The 20,866-nt window shown below is 37.5% G+C and overlaps 1 protein-coding gene across 1 annotated transcript in view; it reads left to right on the forward strand.

The window, feature by feature from the left end:
- The window catches only part of LOC140245536 (triple functional domain protein-like), a 333,573-nt gene that overhangs the window by 299,235 nt on the left and 13,472 nt on the right, over positions 1-20,866 (forward strand). The gene's annotated exons all lie outside the window — the stretch shown is intronic.

Here is a 20,866-nt window from a genome sequence, read left to right on the forward strand (position 1 = left end):
ATATGCTGAGGGCAAGCAAGTAGTTTGATATATCTGATTTCCTGATCGCGAATTCAACCACCCACGAAATTATCTTACAACCCCCTATTCGCAGAATGTTATGTCCACAAGTAAGAGAACACAATCAAAAAACCCAGAACACTGTGAAAATAAGAAAGTTACCATGTAACTTTTGCCAGTGCACTTTAAGTTTCATTTCGCTAATCTTAATTATAATAATGGTCTGTAAAGCGCATTGAGAGACTTAACAAGTGGTAAATGCACTAAATGAAAATAGCTATTATTAATATTAATGATGATACTGTAATACAAAGAGTGGTGACTTATGTGAAAAAAAAAAGTTCCCCTTAGTTCTCAAAAAAGAAAAGAGAAAAAGACTGAGTTGTGGAGTGATGCCGTCAGAAGTCAAAGAGAAAGGTTTTGTTTTTCACATGATTTGTGATCATATGTATTCCTTCTCTTCTCTCTCCTTTTCTCTCCATCCATTACAACATGAGTCATCTATTTTTCACTTCTGATGAAATTAGCAGCTCTCCAAAATGATACTGTTTCAGGTTAATTGACTAGACAAAGCTGAAATTTGACATAGTGGTAGTGCACTATTTCTTTGCATATTTTTTTCCAATGACTCATCCATTAAAATTCAATATGTTCCATTTCTCTAACCAGTGTGAATTTATGCCAGCAATTCATTGAATGCTTAAGTGATCAGACATGGGTTTGTCTTTCTACACACAGAGTAGCGCCAAATTAATTGAGATTTAACATGGGTAATATACTGATGATATGTTATATGTTCTGTATATTTTTGGATGTTTTAATTATCACAAATTTGGCGAGTCACTTGGTGTTGGTGACATTAATATCTTGTGAATTGATATGGCCTTGTGTAAGAAAAGTGCAGTGAAAAGAAATGCAGTAGTAGGAAATACAAAAATTTAACTTGAGAAGGGATAATAATTGAATTGATGAAATTATTGCATTGAGTTGTTTTTATAGCAACTGATTGATCAATTGCCCTACATTGATATAATATAAATTAGCACTGAAATGACCAGTATTTCAATAGTAGCCTGGAGTTGTGCTTGAGTTCTTTTGCAAATACTGAAATGACCAAGGTACAATGTATGGACATAGTTCAGGGATCTGGTGTATACCAAAGAAAATTTGCCAGGGCAGTATGCCATGCATGATCACATTTCCTAATTTAAGCTGCTACTTCTGTGAGGAATGGATATCAAAGAATTAATATCATGCCCAACATCTGCAAACCCAAATAAGATGCATACTCTAAGTCTCATTCTATATTCGCCAGTCCAAGTTGTAATGGATCCAGGGGTGGAAATCAATAAAACAGTTTAAGTGATCAATACCAGAATTGGCCCCCCTTCCAAAACTGCCCCCCTCCTTGCCCTCTTTGTCTGGTATCATTGGACCCGTCGGTCCACCCAAACCCAGCCCATTCAGGGGTAATTATCTGTGACAAGGGGTGTAGTGAAGTGTTTAGGGGGGTCAGCTAAAACAGGAGTGTTTCCTTTGATATATTCAAGAAGAGTCTCTTTGCTCTATAAATAACATCGTGTCAGATACAATTTATTCATTAGGATTAAATGCTTAAAATATATGAATAAATAGATAGATTAAACATTGAAAAATGATGTCCATCTCTACCATAAACTGTGTTGCTATGATTAGTTGTGTTATTATATGCCTTTAGATTGAGCAATAATGGAAAAAAAAACAACTTTAATTCGATGACATGACTTTAATTTAACATAAGTGATTGAGGACCACAAATCAATAAGGTCTATTTGATCTGTTCTGAGAACGCTACTTGTGAAAGAGAATTTCCAGGCCCCTGGAGGGGTAGGAATTAGATTGAGATTGGATTCCGTGATATTCTGAAACATTGATTGGGAGATGTGAAATTTATGTCTTCCTGATGGGGCATGGTTTGTGGATTTTGTTTTTGTTTTAATTCCTCTGCAGATCAATCCATCCAAACAATTAGGATTGAATGTTATTAGTGGTGTGATACTGTGGTAGATGTTGGCTATGTAAGATACAGTGATGAATAAAGTATTTCAAAGAGTACATGCTAGTGTTTGAAACCTACAGTTAGGGTTCTCTGAATAGTTTTTTTTTTTTTTTTTCCAAGTGTAATGCAATAATTCTTCAATTATTTTCCTCTTCTCCTGTGTTGCACATCAATATATAACTCTTGGACTTTCATACACTGTAGTTTTCCACAACTGTAGTATATATGGTTGTGTGTATTGTGTGTATGGGTATGTATGTATGTATGTATGTATGTATGTATGTATGTATGTATGTATATCTCAAAATCTCGCTGATTTGGAAATTTAGTTTCGCTATTGAAATGCATGTTTATATTCACAAGTATCTCCCTGACTGCCCTGTGGAATCTTCTTAATTTTAATATGTGACTGATTTGCAGCTCTGATCACCACCTGTCAAACTTATAACTGTGTCCAGTATGTATGTCTGTATGTCTGTGTGTGTGTGTGTGTGTGTGTGTTTGCCTGTATGCATGTTTGCAAAGCGACCTTATCAGGTAATTGGTAATCACCTTGTGTGTCTGTGTAGTTTGTCCATTCAAGTAGATACTGTGCATTCCTCTATTAAGGGTACAAAGACCAGTCCAAAAAGAGTTTTGAGATTAACCTCTAAAGCCAGCCACTAACACCACTCTAATACCCCCTCCATTTCTTCTTTCCTCTCTTTTCTTTTTGTTCACAAACCGCTATCATCTGATAAAAAGAAGATCAATACTAATCATGGTTTGTTGGTATGGAAGTGCATTCATGAAAGCGGTTGGAATTACCGGAACTCTAAAGATGTGCAATTGTGTAACGGAATACCAAGGCTCATTGATGTCGACGCCTTTTCGTGCTCGGACCGAAAACAAGATATTTTAGGGGGATTATCCCATAATAGCCCTTCTTCAAGTGTTATACTTGAATGAAGCTCCGTTATTCAGGGATGTCCCATCCCCTCTGAAAAAGGACATGGGGGGGGGGGGGGAGCTTAGGGGAAAAGACAAATTTGAATGCTGAGATAAGTACAGTGACCTTTTCGACAGGCATTAGCAGTGTCATGGTCTCGTCTTCATACATTTTGTTATCCTATACTTGCAAGATCAGTCACATGGAGAATGTTGCTTGTAAGGGAGACGAGAACAAGTTGTCACTCCCATTAACTATTCTATCCAAGGAACTGTAGCTTTGCAGAATCCTCGCTCCTGTTTGCTTTTGAGGTCTTAAGATGTTGACTGATCCACGCCTGCAACTTGACGGTTGTCCATGTGTGATGTAACGGTCTGGGTGTTTGGGAACAGTTAATAGTATTGTGCCTTCACTGCGTGCTTCAGAGCACCTGTCCACACCAAGTATTTCCTCCAGTTCTTTTCTCCTTTTGTGATGATAAAACACTGGATATGCCACTTCCCATCTTCCTGATGATGTTCCTGTTGCTATGGTGATGTTCCTGTTACTATGGTGATGGGATGTTGAGCCTTGGTACAGAACTGATCTTCCTAGCTGCTACAATTCTAAAAAAAAAAAAAAAAAAATCACAGACATGTACTTCTAAACATACATATTTTTTTTTCTCCTTTATATGTCACTTTTTGGGGAATCTGACCTTTGAACTTTGCAATGTCTTTCAAGAAGAAGCGCTCCGTATCATTGCCATCAAATTTTGTTCCCTGGAGGGAGATGGAGACGAGACTAAACAGATCAGGTAATGTGATCTCACCAACAAATGTGGCCGCTTTGATGATTAGCTGTACATACTGGCATTTGGCAGGGGAAAAAAAGAAGGGTGAGATTAATGACAGCGATTCGGACTGTGATGAGCTAATAGTGCAGTGACCTTGAGTTATATCTGTCACCCCCTCCCCAATGTATCACAATTCCCAAGGCATGATCAATTATTGATCTTGGACACATCACACATCATTTTGTTAAAGTGCATTAGAGTCATAGTTTCCATTAATCTTTGTGAGAACAAGTAGTAAGGTGCGGTTTGATGTTGTATCTATGATTTATCAGGGGATATTAATCTGTGAAAACTTTGAACAGCACACAAAACGTAGCCACAGACATTTCCTGAAATTCTATATTCTCCATACTAAGCTAGGCTGGATATCACTGTAGGGTGATTGGTAAATGATGAATTAGCCTGAAGGTGAAGATTTTTATCACTGGATTCAGACAAAAGGTACATCTTATGTTGCAAATTTGTGAAATTTGTTTGTATTCGTGAGTGTGCGTGCATGTGCATGTGTGGGTAGGTTAGTGTTCATCAAAACTGTACTGAAGTAACTGTTGTTGTTGTGCAGCACTAGATTCTTTTTCTTTCTTTCTTTTTTTTGGGGGGGGAATGATAGCATTGGTATTTATCCTGTTGTAACGAGACCATGTTTTATTTTTCCCCAAACAGGAAATGTGTGTGAGGAAGTATGGGTGTGAGATCGCTTATTTCATCACCACGAGGCTTTACGTGTCATAGTTCTTCTGAGATAGCCTCGCTTCAAGGCTGTTTTATTTTCTAAAACTTTGGCTGGATTTGTTGTAACTCACTTGTATGCAGATGGTAATATTTTAGCCGGGCTTCTGTTGTCATTGTCTTTATAAGTTTTCTCGTTGATGATTTAAAGACATTTAAGACTCACACAACATGCATCTGATCCATGGCTAGAGTTAAAAAGAAAGTAGTGTATCTGCATATTTCAAAGGAAGCAAACAAAACAGCCAATAAATGGAGTGAGCTTTCAGATATTCCAGCTTAGTACTGCGCATGCAACAGGTTGCAGTGACTGATAACTGTTGATAATGTATGTCCATCTCTATGTACTGCGTGTGATCATGCGTGATACCCAAACCAACCATTATCTTTCAGCTGTTATGTTGTAGAGAGAAAAAAATAGTAGGGCTTCTGTGTTCATGCTTACATTTCATAGGCTTTAATCCCCTTCCCATACTCATCAGATTGGGCAGCTTATTTTGCAAACATTCTTATTCTTATCCCAACACGAAGCAAACACACATACACACTCACAGGTACACACACATGTATGTTGATACTTGGATGCTAACACCATCAATTCTGAACATACAGGATGAGGAATGAGATATTACAGTTTATGTGTTAATAGAAACCATTACTGAATCTTAGGACAGCGTGGCAGGGGCGCATTATCACTGCATGCTCATAGAGTGCCTCAAATATTGTTCATTCGCAGCAGTGCTTGGGACAGTATTGTGAATATTACATAACAGGGTTTGACTCCTATGTTGACTGAGCGCCAATACAAAGGCATGTGTGGAATGTATATATACAAGCAAACCCGAACTAAAACCGGTCGAAGGGTAGAGTGAATTTGAGAGAAAGAGAGAGAGAAAGAGAGAGATATCGGGTCCTTACTGTGTCATAAAGGATATAAGAGAGGGACATATCTACCAAACTATGTAACAATAGTGTAGTGAAGGAAAGAAGAGAACTAAGATAGAAGTGTGTGCTGTTAGATGAATTGACAGAGGATCCGAAAGTGATAGCGTAGTCATTAGTATTACACTACCACGACTGCTCTTTTTGGGGGGTTAGGTAGGTTTCATGTTGTCTTCTTCCACAGACCAGAAGCACCGCAGGACAGGACGTGTGTCCTTCGGTTTCAGATGTGTGCCTTCTTAATAAACCAGGAAGTGTGTGTATAATCTGGGCTCAGTGTCTGTAAAATCTCGGCTCAGTCTTTCAGCAGCTGATCTGTGCCGTTTTTGTCGGGCTGCACCTGAGTTTTTTTTGGGACTCTACGCATGCTCTAGTGCCCCAGTCTGGCACATACATAACACTTGTACATACCTACACTTTAGGTTTCTTCTTTTTTTTTTTTTCCTCTTGGACTGTACCGCTTGTCTCGGATGAGCCGTTTCTCACCTAATGAGTGACCATCAGGGTTGAGGCTCTTTTCGCAGTGCGGGTCAGTTAGCCAAGGAGTGATTAGCAATTTTGTGGAACTAACTCCTCACAGCAGGTTACAGGAATATACTCTACCAGCTTACATCTGTGCTGTTACACCTTACTCGTAAGTGGGAGAAAACTTCTGTTGGGTGTTTGCCAGTGTTGATGTGTGTATGCTGGTGTTGGTGTATGGTTGCCATTGTTAACCCATTGAAGACGAGTCCCGAGTATACTCGGGCAGGTGTCTATGGGAAATATGTGTTGTAGCAATATCAGCCCGTCCTCAACGGGTTAAAGTATGTTTGTTACTGTTGGTGCGTGATTGCTGGTGTCGATGTATGTTTGCTGGTGTTGGTGTGCCTATTTTGATGTTGGTGTTTGCATGCCGGTGTAGGTGTGTGTTTGCCATTGTTGATGTATGTCTGCTGCTGTTGGTGCGTGATTGCTATTTTTTTTTTTTTTTTTTTTCCCTTCCACAGGGTGTTTTATTCATACACATATTCAGAAAGTCACATTTACAAATAATTTTTTAAATACAAAACATCGACAAAGAGTGGCCTACTGCACTTGTACATATAACATATAACTTATATCATTTTTTTTATTTTATTGGCAGAAATAACCCTGAAAACACTATGAATATCATGCAATTTTAATATTCAAAAGCACTTAATAAATAAAGCCCATTTTTTCACAAAAGTTTTTTCTCTACTATTCATTTGACTTATACATTTTTCCATCTCAAAATAACATTTTATCTCAGATATTATATGTTCGAATGACGGAACGGTCTTTTTTAATTTCGCTGAAAAAATTTCTCTTCTTATAACAATCATCATACAGTTTAATGCACTGTTGTTGAGACCATAAAATCCGAATAACTTGTGTTGGTTTGTAAATACAATTTGTTTATCTATCTTCAAAAGTAACCATCGCTCAAACTTATTCCATATATTATTTGAATAAGGACATGAACAGAATATATGCATTATGGTTTCCTCACTGTCATTACAAAACGTACACTTTTTATCTGTTACAAAACCAAATTTTAAAAGAGCATCTTTCATATATAATATTCTATTGAGAATCTTAAATTGAAACCACCTCATATTAATATCAATAGTTGATTCAAAAGGAATTAAACAGTATAAAGACCATGTTTCATCATCAAGATCCAACATGCTACTCCACTTAACAAAACTGTTACAATGTTTTGACGTGTGTCTTAACAACGTTTGATAAATATCAGAACAACCTTTCTTATGTTTCAGTATTACATTTAAACCATGAGGAATAAAAGGGTCTGCTATTTTCGACATGCGGTTTTTTGCAAATGATTGGATAGAATTACACAGTCCACCGTGCTGAAGAAAGTTAGTTTGTATATCAAACTTCCTCTGAAATTCAAAATATGAAAGAAATTTTCCATCATTATCTAACAAGTCATTTATAAATCGTACACCTTTTTCACACCAAGACTTAAAATATACAGTGTTATTATTCATTTTAATCAAAGGATTATTCCAAAGAGGCTGGCTTGCCCAATTATCATTTGTATTGATTTGTAGAAATTCTGAAAAAGCCAGAAGTACCTCTTTCCAAAAATCATTAGACATTACATTGGCAAGTTTTTTGTAGTACAGTGACCCCATAAATAAATGAAACGATACTGGTTGGGGCAAGAAAGAACGGAACATGTGGAACGTATAATTTTCAGTCTGCGGATCACTAATAAACCTTCTGATCCAGGATATTTTAAGAGATTTAGCATGCATGAAAATATCAATCATTTTAGTACCACCATGACAATATAGCTGGCACATTTGATTTCTATTTATTTTATCGGGTTTATTTTCCCATATAAACGAATAAAAACAACGATTTATATCTGTCAATGTTTTAAAATTTGGTTCAGGAAGTGATAACAACAAATAATTTAATTTTGACATCAATAATGATTTAACTACAGTAATTCTTCCTAAAACAGTAAGTGATCGTTTAGACCAGGAGGTCATTGTGTTTGTAATATCTTTCATTTTTTCACAATAATTTTGTTCAACCATTTCATATAATTTAACTGAAAATTCTATCCCCAGGTACCTAAAGTACCTACCCTGAAAAATCCAGTCAAAATTACAATCTTCCAATAATTTAATTCTACAATTCCGATTCTTTCCTATCCATATTATTTTAGTCTTTCTGGGGTTAATTCTTAAATTCGATATATTAGCAAAAGTATCAAAAATCTCAAAAGCATCTTTTAGATCTTGATCTGATCCGTTAAGTGTTAAAAGTGTATCATCTGCGTATTGTAATACTTTAAAATTTTTTTCATTAATTTGCAACCCAACCACAGAATTTGTGTGCCTAATCATAATTCCAAGAATTTCACTGACCAACAGAAAAAGGTAGGGTGACAAGGGATCTCCTTGTCGACAGCCCTGTTCTATTTTGAATCTATCTGTAAAATAACCTTTCACTAAAACACTGGAAGTAGCATTGTTGTAAAACAACTGAACCCATTTTTTCATAGATTGGCCAAAGTTAAAAAAATCTAAAACTTTAAAAAGAAACTTATGAGACACAGAATCAAAAGCCTTTTCGAAGTCAATTAAAAGTAACAAACCTGGTATATCATGTAACTCTGTATATAAAAGTATATCATACAGTAAACGAATATTTTCACCAATGTATCGACCTTCCAAAAATCCGGTTTGATTTCCATGTATCAAATATGATAAAAATTTCTTAAATCTGTTTGCTATACAACCAGATGCCAGTTTATATATTACATTCAATAAAGAAATTGGACGCCAATTCTTTAGAAACTGTCGGGGTTGATTTACTTTTGGAATTAATGTGATTACTCCCATTTTTTGTGCTCCCGACATTTGTCCTGAAAAATAAGCATAATTTAAGGAATTTAACAAAAAAGATTTTATTTCCTTCCAAAAAACACGATAAAACTCCACGGTAAAACCGTCTAATCCGGGAGATTTATTACATTTCATATTTTTTAACACAGAGTATACCTCTTCTTCATTTAAGGGACCTTCTAATGATAACGACATTTGTTGTGATAGTTTTGGTATGTCAGAAGATGACAATAATAAGTCTAAATTTACATCTATGGTTTCTTTTTCTTCATACAAACTGGAATAAAACTTAAACACTTCTTTCTGTATATCGCATTGATTCATAATAATATCATTGTTACAAAAGAGCTGACGAATTTGTCTATTAACATTATTCTGTTTTTCCAAGGTTAAGAAATACTTTGAGGGCTTCTCTCCTAATTCCATCCACTTAATCCTGCTTCTCATTGCGATTCTTTCATTTTCTTTTGAGCGTAATATTTCAAATTCTTCTTTCTGTTTATTTATTTCATCTAATATTTCGCTTTTATCATTACACAGTAATAATTTTTCTTCTAAATTTTCTATATTTTTCTCCAATTCCTTTTCTCTATCAATATTTTGCTTTTTAATATAAGAAGCGTAAGAAATAGTTTCCCCACGTATTATCATCATTAAAATTTCAAAAAATAACTGATCATTAACAGTTAGCTGACATTCACCAATTACGTTGTCACTGTGATCAAACTGGACATTTCCCTTTGCATAAAATATAATTGTATCTTTTATAATTTGTTTAATTTTCTGAACATATATTTCATCTTTCAATAAAATATTATTAAATTTCCAAAACCCTGGTCCCCGTTTAAACTCATTAAGATTTAAACTAAGAGAAACTTTAGCATGGTCAGTACGGTAACCTGAAGAAATATCAGTGTTACAAACTAAAGAGAGCAATTCGGAGGATATCAAAAAGAAATCTAATCTACTTTGTTTAAAGGGATTTTGTTGCCGCCACGTATAACATCTTTCATCCGGATTACATATTCTCCATGGATCACATAAACTTAAATCATTTTTCATTGTGTCTAATTGTTTTTTGGCCCTAGGGTTATTTACATGTACATAATTATATGTATCGAGGGTTGTATCCTGAACTAAGTTCCAATCACCACAAAGGATAGTATGTGGGTTTTCGAATTCTAATATAATCTTTTGAAGGTCAACAAAAAAATCAGGTTTATCAGTATTCGGACCATATAAAGATATAAATGTCAGATTATATTCATATAATTTCAAATCTAATATCACAAAGTTTCCTGTTTTATCTATCATAACTCTATTAACTTTTACTGGGATTGTGTCTTTAAATAATATGGCGACACCTCTTGAATTTGAGGTATTACATGAAAGAAAACATTCACCTTTCCATTCCTTACGGATTTCTGCCTCAGTGCTCGGTATAAAATGAGTGTCTTGAATACAACAAACATCATACTTTTTTGACTTCAGATAAGACAAAACATCTTGCCTTTTTTGGCTATTCGCTAGGCCACGACAATTCATCGAAATAAATGTTACATTATCCTGCATTAGGTAAATATACTTTCAGAAAACGTGCAAAAGGACAACCTGTGGAAGTAGTTTTCAAATGAATTACACACAATTACACACAATAGATTGCTATTGATGGTGTATGTTTACTCAAAAAAATTCTACAACATCTTCACACCAACTTTTGGAAAATCTTTGGGTGGATTTCTCTTTTATTGTCTTTATCTTGCTTTTTTGAAGTCTTTGAATGCCGGAGGCATTTCTCAATTATGGTATCATGATTATTCGCATCTACAATAATTATAGGACGTAATTGGTGTGCACTGATTACTGTGATTCCAAAGGTCACATTAAGCCACATAGTGAATCTAATTCACATTGAAATGTTTCTCTTTAGGTTTGGTTTGTCATGTTTTATTCATCCATGAGGATTTGGAGGAGGATGTGAAGAAAAAATAGGATGAAGATAGTAGGAGAGAAGGAAGGAAGGAAATTATACAATTAATGTATACAAGTTTATATCTCATAATGACAAGAATTGTATTGAATAGAAGTGGTTGTTGTTGTTTTTGTACATATGTGTATATGTAATCATAATTCCGGGGTATACAATGTGCTTGATTGCATTCTGGCACAATCTCGCACAGACTGCCTTGCTTACAATGTGGTTGCCATGGTGATTTTCATGCGGCTGGTTATCCTCGTCGATTGAAAATGTTTCTGAGGGTCATTGCTTCCGACATGGCATTCATTGCATGGTAGTGCTGTGACTGTGAGTGTGTGTGTGTGTGTGTGTGTGTGTGTGTCCATTTGTGTATGTTATATTTGTGGATGCGATGATCATTGCACAATAGTCTCCCTTTTCCTCATCATATTCTCTGTCTTACACTTAGCTTTCATCACTAGTAAGATGCAGGAGAGCTCGTAGAAAGCCATATTCATATTTCATGAAGTTCATACTCAATGCAAATGGCGTGGTACAATGTACATGCAGTAACATTACAGCATGTATGTATTCGTACCAAATGGCAGTGTCTGACTTTAAACTTCATTGCTTCTGTGAGTACCAGTGCTTGCCCGTAATGTTTTCTGCAAATGCATTGTTATTCTGTTCTATACACCAAGCTGAAAGTAGGATTTCTTTGAACTGTGCTGTTAGACTGGTTCTTTAATTGTAGTTGTCTGTGTTTTGAGTTGTATGTCTGTGTGTGATGTATGTGTCTCTCTGTATGAATGGGTTTGTGTGTTAAAGTTGTTTGTGTGTACATGTGTGGGTGTGTGTATGCTCAGCGTCATAATTATAGGCATCAGTGAGTAACATGGATTGGATATTTCAAATGCTTGAGAATAAACTGATGGTGTGTATGGACATAAATTATATAAGTAGTGTTAAAGACACTTGGAGCTCTTTCTATGCAGTGTTACTCATAATATATGAATTTATAAGCAAATTTAGAGGGCGAGAGGGGATGTAGTTACATCAAGCACTGTGTTTATTATTTATTGTACTTTTAGATTGTTGTGTAAGTGAAGTCATTCTGGGCATTGTTATTTGTCAGGGTTCCTTATTGCCGTAGCTCCTGCCTCGTATTCCACGCCCACTCCAAGCCATGACGTTCAGGAGAAGTTACATCTTGCATAATGACCTGTGCATAATCCTCGCAAGAAAAAAAAAGCTCTTTCTTTTTGTCTGTGAGTTCAGCCATCGCTTCTGTAACAATTGCCTTCCCAGCAGTCTCCCCTCATCTCTTCCTTTCTCTCTCTCGTTCGTTTTCCTTTCATTGTTTCCTACCGAGTCTTTTTTGCTAATGATTTTTTTTTCTCTCAATCTTGCTTGCGAGCTTTCCAACCCCCCCCCCTCCTTCCAAACACACACACACACACACACACACACACTAACACACGCAATTAGCACTTAGCATGTCAATGCCTGGGGATGGTATTCTCCACATCAGCGGAGCGCACACGTCGTTGCACCGAGCGCCGTCATCTTTCTTCTTTGATAACGCCAGCAGTAAGCTTGCAGGAGTCGACTGCGTTCGCCAGGCAGTGTCTTGCGTCTGTCGTCTTGGTGTGCGCTCTCCACCACTCCCTCTTGGTTCTGTCTTGAATCCGGGCTCGTGCTGATTTTTCGTCTGCGTCGTGGGGCGAACGTGTTGTAGTTTTCCCATGGATCCACCTGCTAACCTCGATCCATAGACACCAGCTTATCTCTAGTTTATCTCCTCTCTGTGTATCTTCTCGCCCCCCCCCCCCCAACCATCTAGTTTGAGCCCCTCCCGCCCCCATCCCAAAATTCTTTGCAACCTGCAAAAAAACAGAGGCACCTGAACGATGCTGGGAGTGCTGTGGCGATGCTGTCTGTGCGGGCGCAAGGAGGAGACGCCCCTCATTGGCGAGATCTGTTTCCCAGGTAGCCGAAGTAAACACGCAAATTCACCGAAATCGTCATGGAATGAAGTCACTCACATTTTCACATGATATTCACTGCACATTACACTCTCATCACTGATTCCTCTTTCCCACACACACACAGTATGTCTCGATGTTGTCACACATGTATCGAAAGTCGTTGAGTTAAAGTCACATGTGGTCTTTGTCTCATTCAGCACAATTTGGTTTTGTTGTTGTTGTTAAGGCTGTTCATGGAGCGATGTTAACCCGTTCCATACGGGAACCTGGTGGCTTGCTTATTAAGTCTATGGACATTTCAGAATTCAGTGTGGAATGGGTTAAGTGAAGACACTTGTGGCTACTTGTGTTTGTGTTTCGTGTACCAAAGTGTATGCAGTACGTAATTGATATGTCACAACACCAGCAACTTCCTGTGTTGCTTACAATGTTGCATTTGAAAGCAGCAATTGTCACACAGTGGCTGCAGTCATGAGTGAAGTGTGGCAGTACTGCATTGTATCTTGCAACCTCAAGACTCATGTGTTGCCTGCAACATGTTGCTTCCAAGCAGCCAAATCTTTTCAAAGTGACTGCATGAGTGGAATGTGATAGTGGAGGACTGGGTTCCATTGCTACAATGTCACTCTCCTTGTTGCTTACAACATTCTGTTTTTGAAAAATCAGGCAATATTCAGACAGTGACTGCAAGAGTTCAAAATGCTGCAACGCTCCACGGTTTTGGTATCGTAGTGTTTAATAATCTGACTGTGGGTCACATCACACTCCACACTGGCAGAATTCATGAGCTTGGTTCATGGAAAATCACTCTCATGGTGAAAGCCACCCTAGACTTTTGCCTGTTAGTATACATCAATTAAAAGGGACTGTACAGTACTGGTTGAGGTGGGGATTCATGTTTTGAACATTCCTAAGTGAGATAATGAGAAACCTCTTATAAAATATGAAAGAGCAGGTAATTTTAAGAAGGATTTGTCGTTTATTTGATGAAAATTGGTTTTGAAATGGCTGAGATATCAAAAAAGGTGATAATAATAAAAGGCGACAGGCCACGCCTTTTATTAGGATCTCTTTGTTTCACCTTGTTTTTGGATATATCAGCCATTTCAAAACCAATTTTCATCAAATAAACTTTTGATGCCCCTTAGAATTCCATGCTCTTCGACATCTCATAGAGTGGTTTCTGAATATCTCGCGAAACGTTAAAAGCTAAATCCTCACCTTGACCAGAACTGTACACACCCTTTAACCTTAATAGCTTTGCCAAAGTTGCAATTGTGCAGTACCTAATACACACAAATCCCATAGAGCAACAATTAGTCTTTCACGTAAAGAGTTAAGTGCAAGATGTGATTAACACAGATTCACTACAGATTGCAGGCTAAGCTCTAGAGCTCCTTTCTCAGGAATAGATGTCAAAACACAGCCTGTTTGTGAGTGTTTCAGCTACTGTTCCGACCTGTTTTTTGTCCAGGCCAGGTCCACTGTGGTCATTTGTGCGTTGCAGTCCATACAATGTCTTGCGGTCCAGACAATATCTTACAGTCCAGACGATAATAGAATTGCGTCTGTTGCACCACTTCGTTGGATATATTCTCTTGCCGATACATGCAGCTGCCTATTCCAAGCAGGTATTACGGTGGGATTCATAGTCAGGGCAAAACATGCACTGTATTTTAGGCTACCACACATCAGCCGTGCCTGCCTCAGCATTCACCTTTCTCATATCCACAACTTGTTTGTTTTGTTCTCTTTTTTTTTTTTTAAATCTCATTTTGTTTTGATTTGGTGCCAACTTGAGAATTGGCAGACATCTTGAAACTGGACTTGGATTTTTTAAATACATGTAACATGTTTGACAACATATGTTACAAACTTTTCATGACTTTGATATGATTGCATTGAAGATAAGACTTGGAATGCCAATCTCTGTAGATTTTATCCCCCACCATAGCTGTAACATCCATTTTGTTACCTTTTAACCTCCTGATTACTTTTCAGCATGGTCTGCTCAAAGTCGGTAGGAGTTCGGAAATGAACAGACAATGTCAGCAGTCAGGAGTGAACTATCTTGTGAAAAGTCAAAATAGGTTTGCAGACAGACAGACAAACAGACAGCCAGCTTCCTGGCCATTTCCTTCAAATCTTTTCCCTGTTCTAGCATGCTTTCCCTAATCAGAAAAACACCCATTCAGTTGTGAATTTGTCATAGCATTAAAAAACAAAACAAAAGTCATGCGTGATGGGCATACTGTTTTAGGTTAATGGAAGCATTTAAACATGGCTTTGATAGTTATTTACAGTACTAGTATTATTGTCATTGTCATGGTTATTGATACTATTATTGCTATAATTGCTCTCATCACCATGGTTACCACAATTGTTATTACTTTCATCATTGTAATAACCATTATTATTATGATTCTGGAGTATTTTTCATGAGGCACGGTTATTTGCTGCGATACTATTTGTGCCTCCGCATTGAGATACATCAAAATTTATCAAATCAGTCAGAACTTAAGGCCTGCTGCAAACTACCCAATGTATAGGAGTCTTGCCCTTACTATACCCTCCTAGAAGTATACTGAAATGTATTAAACCTTTTGAGGACAGTTTGATTTTGCTACAACATGCATTTACCATAGACACCTGCCCGAGTATACTCGGGATTCGTCCTCAATGGGTTAAGTGTAGACAGCACAAGGGAGACGGAAAAATACAAGTTAAAAAAGGCAAGTGATAAGCAATCATACTGAAGATAGAGATGAAGATTTACGTTACCAAGTTTTACTTTTTGTAATGGTGTCACAAAGCCATGCTTGCTCTGCACTGCTCCAGATATGAAAAGTAATATTCATGGCACATCTTTCTCACACGCACACACACAGACACAGACACACATGCACAAGTTGACTCCACTTTACATACCACTTGCATTCACACCTATGTTTGCGATACAAGTGCATGTTTGGTATACCTGTATGTCTAAAGGTCTTCAAGATGTGTTTCATTAACCTGAAATTAGACTTCTTGTGAAATGTTCAGACTTCAAGAATATGAATTTGTACTGACAGAAAGATGTTATATATTTGAGAATGCTCTTGTGATGCTCCACTTATTTTTCATTGTTGTGGCTCTAACATCATATTCCACCACTTTTATGTACCCATCTTTGCCCCCCCCCCCCTTCCTACCCCATGAAAACTATGGTTATTGTTATGTGATTGGAAGAAAGATTTCAAGACTTTGGTACGATTGCAATAATAAAGGGACTGTATAGTACTGGTTGAGGTGGGGATTCATGCTTTGAACATTCCTAAGTGAGATAATGAAAAGCCTTTTATGAAATATGAAAGAGCGTGTAATTTCAAGAAGGATTCAACGTTTATTTGATGAAAATTGGTTTTCAAATGACTGAGATATCCAAAAAAGTGCTAATAATAAAAGGCGACATGCCACAACTTTATTAGGATCTCTTTATTTCACCTTGTTTTTGGATATCTCAGCCATTTCAAAACCGATTTTCATCGAATAAACTTTTGATACCCCTTAGAACTGCATGCTCTTTGACATCTCATAGAGTGGTTTCTGAATATCTCGCGAAACGTTAAAAGCTAAATCCTCACCTCGACCAGAACTGTACACACCCTTTAAATCATACTCCAGGGAACGTGGAGAATAAAGAATGTGGCAACGTACCATCATTATACACCGTACCAATTAACCCTGTGTGTGCTTTAGTGCTGATTGGCACAGAAATCCCCATAAAGCTATACACTGTCCAAAGTCACTGGAAGAGAAATGGTTAAATAGTGGGAACATATGTTGCTGCTGGTAAATGACTGTTGATAACTCCAATGGGATGTCTACACAAAAAGACCACTGTGGCTTTGACCATGCTGAATATCTTATCTTTGACCAGTGCTCTGTTTATTGTGTGATGTGGCAAGTACATGTAAGTCCATCAAGTGCCTGTATAATAGTAGTGTCAACTGCCGCCACCAGACCAAAGGTCCTTGACTTTCAATTTTTAGTGGGATGCCAAAAGTTGCCATTGGTGCTACAACCTGCTACATCAGGATACATGTCCATCAGCTTCCTTGAAACCTGTCCTATAAATGTTGTCAAATGTTGTTGGAGTTGGTAGAAACAAAGGTGTTTTTACTGGGTATGCAACTTCCTCAAAATGTTGAATATTTTGTAGTTGGTAGATAGGAGGTTGTTACTGATGAGCCTTCTTTTCTGTTTCTGCTTTTGGATGTAGTTGGAGAAAGTTTGCAAGCATTACCACAGAAAAGAGAAGATGCGTCTGTCCCCTATTTGGACAATCACTGCCCTGATTTAGACCATGAACAACAGTCTGTCAAGAAACAGTTTAACCCATTAGAGACTAGCCCCAAGTATACTTGGGCAGGTGTCTGTGGGAAATGCATGTTGTCCTCAATGGGTTATTATTACCAAGTAAGTGTGAGTAACCCTTAGGAAAAAAGGCGATTGTCAAAACCTGAATGTGGACCTGGATGTAGGAGAAGCATGCCGCAACATGCTCTGGCTAGGATTGAACCTGGCTAGTAGGATTGAAGATGTATCCAGATGTGACGGAGATTTTTCTGATTGCTGCAGTTGCTTTAAATCATATTATCGTAATTGCCAACGTTGTACGGATTTTGTTCTTGCAGATGGCGCTTCAATGCAAGAGAACCCGGAAGGCATAGCTGCAAAGACTTATCGTAGAGTAAACGGTAATCATTGCTCTTAAAAAAACTAGAAGCACCAGGATAGTGCCAACCTCTGCCATGGTCATAACATCACTAATGCCATAGATCTGAGCACACATCCCATGTTTAAAAGAAAAGAGAGAAATCCTCAGATTCGTGGTCCAGATGTATTACCTCGAGAAACTAATCACCAGTTCCTTTTGCCACAGATTGTACTGACATTTCATCAATAACCCTTCAAAACTTAACCATTAATATTACTAACCAACAAACATGCAGACAAGCATACAACAAACAAACAAGTAGCAGCAAAGGAGAGAAAGAGAGAGAGAGAGAGAGAGAGAGAGAGAGATTCTTGGCAGAGGTAAATGGGCAGAAGTTGCTTCATCTTCACGTGAAAATAACAATCAAGACACAATTTGACACACGATGGCACGCCGTTGAATTACGAACAAGCTCACATGCACCAGCACATGCCTAAGTAGTGGGGAATATACAACATATTTACAGCTCTATATTTCCGAAGACACTGTGGCACAGCGTGAGGTGATGGCACTGCCTTTCTTGCATCCATACAAAATGCATGTTTGTGTTTGTGGTGCATTGATTACCAGATCGGGACAATGCAACGATACGTGGGTGTATGCGGAATGATCCTCCTGCCTACGTCTTTGAGCTGTTGCTGTTTTGTTTTTTGAGCTGTTGCTGTTTTGAGCAACGTACGAAGCCCCGATGAAACCCTTGCTGGAGATTGAAATAGGTTTAAACAAAACTGTCGGAAAGTTATGAAATATTTAAAAAGTATATAGAGTGCTGAAAAAAACGTAAGGACATTGTATGCCAATAAACAATTCATTCCCTTTTCCAGGGGGGATTGGGGTAGGGGAAATTACTCCTCCAATCTTCAATTACGAGCAGCGCTGTGAGGCCGCCATTTTGTGCCCGATAATCATTACCATCAGTGCTTGCAGTTACAGCTAGTCCATCTTTACTGAAAGGTACTGAAAGGAGACTGTAACCAATCTGCACGCAATGCATTCTTCCGCAGATGATTGTTGTCAATAGGGGGATCGACAAGTCATAACAGCACCTGTATACCAGGCTCCGGCCTCCCTATTTAAAAGTATTTCACTTCTGGAAAGATTTGTGCGTTCTTTTGTTATCTCGATCCTGAAGATTGCTTGTATTTTTCATGTCATTGTTGTCTAAAGAGAGAGAGAGAGAGAGAAGGGGGAGGGGGGCGAAGGGGGAGAGTTCTGTTGGAAGGGAACTCAAATGACATCACATCAGTCTAGCCACCAGAATGAGGGGGGGGGGGGGGGAATTGTGTGACTTGTGACGCTTTACTGTAGTCTTTATTGTGTTTTGTATTCACCCGGACAGATGAATCACTGTGCGCTGGTGTACCAACTCTTGGTAATTCTGTGGAAATACCACCAGGCATGACAGAGCCTCTGCAATGGAGATGTTTTATTCTTTGAAGTGAAAAATACCCAACTTAGCAGAAATAGAGATGGGGGGTGGGGGGGGTGGGGGGGTGAGGGAGATAAAGTTTTTGATATTGTTAAAGCTGCAGAAAATAAACTCTCTCTATCTCTCTGTTTCTCTCACTCTCCTGCCTTTAATCTATCAGCAAAACTTCTAGAAGGAGACGCCAATGTGTGCTCTAGTTGACTTTCAGAAGTTTTAGAGGGAAATCCCAATTTCTACTCAAATTGACTTTAGGAAGTTTTAGAGGGGGACTGCAAAAGTTTAAGAGGAAAACTCCAATCTTTACTCAAGTTGAAATTCATGTGAAGAGGAATGGCAAACAAACATATGGTAAAAGTTCAAATGGATCTTGGATGAAAGGAAAAAGAACGGAATATCATGGATTTTGATATTTTCCATTTTAATGCAAATAAGTGATTCATGTCACAATTGTACTTTCAAATGAGAAAAGATTCTAATGAATAACCTATCGATTTTCCCTTTGGTTTGGTTAATTCTTGCAGTGAAGTTGTTCTTTTTGTGAGCAATTTTACTATATTATGATTCTTCCTCCTATATAAAGTCTTAATTTCTGGATCATTACAAAGCTTGACAATTTGGTGGGAAGGGTGTGATTTCTTCTGCTTGAATTCTTATCAAAATGGATGATAGCTGTGGTGATAGTAATGAAATAACACTATCTGTAGTGTAGAATGATGTGTCATTGTATTGTGGTATATGCATAGGATTGAGATGCTTATTAACATCTCTGTCAATATCAAACCCTTTGTACCAATGTTCATACTTCTCAAATGTTTCTTTAACCAGGTCAGATTTTTTTTTTCAGCTGAAGCTCCCATTATTTAGTATTTTTCAGGTATTTGACTAAGTGGGCAAAGTTAATATGCTGTTGTAGTGGGCCAGGGCAGTCATGTGTTCGCATTATGGCTTGTATGTTTGTGTGTACATGTGTGTGTAAAAAGTATGAAATGTGTAGATCAGATTTCAAAGGTCTTCTTAGAAATTTCTCTAATGAAGGCCTAGAATTCGTGGGAAAGGATGTGGAATCCATCTGTATCTCATGAGTCCAGGGGTTTACCAAAGAGGAACTTACACTATTATTGTTGTTTTTATTGTTGCTGAGGGCTTTCCCAAAGACAAACTAACACCTTTGTTGTTGTTTTTATTGTTATTGTGTGTCTTGTTTGTTTATTGTAACATCGCTTGCTTATTTCCTTATGTGGCAATTAGTATACCAATGACTTTGCCAAGCTGATTCTAGGTATCTGGGTGTGGATGGAGTCTCTTTGTTATGAGGATATATACAGTGTAGTTATGATTTACAAGAAATTTTGCCTTATAATTGTCCTATTTTTTTTCCCTGAAACTTCTAGGAAAGATTTCCTGTCAGGTTTTCCAGGAAATTGCTCCTTTTTTTTTTTCATTTCTTAATTCGAATATGAAAGTATTTGAAAGCTACAGTGGTCTGAGCGATGGACCACATGCCTTGTAAAAAGGGTTTTCCTACTCTTGTCATGAGCTTGTTTGTATACTTTTTTTCTGTTATTGTTATCATGTTAATCAATCAGGTGATATTTGTGTGTGTCTTTATGTGTGCGTAATTCTCTAAAACACATCTAGATACTTATCAAGATACTACTAGATGTTTTTATGAAAAAAATGAGAAAAATAGCTTTCTTGTAGTTTCTTTTTAATAGCTTCATTACATTACTATCTTCCTGCAGTGATTCTGTTACTGAAGTGCCTTCTGTACAGCTGGTACGACATTCTCCAAAATTGTATGCTTGTGATGTGTTTGTAGTTGATTAATATCTACCTATCACCATTTTTCTCTATCTTTCTGCACCAACCTTT

Source organism: Diadema setosum, chromosome 22 (genome assembly GCF_964275005.1).
Source record: "Diadema setosum chromosome 22, eeDiaSeto1, whole genome shotgun sequence".
Classification (NCBI taxonomy): domain Eukaryota; kingdom Metazoa; phylum Echinodermata; class Echinoidea; order Diadematoida; family Diadematidae; genus Diadema; species Diadema setosum.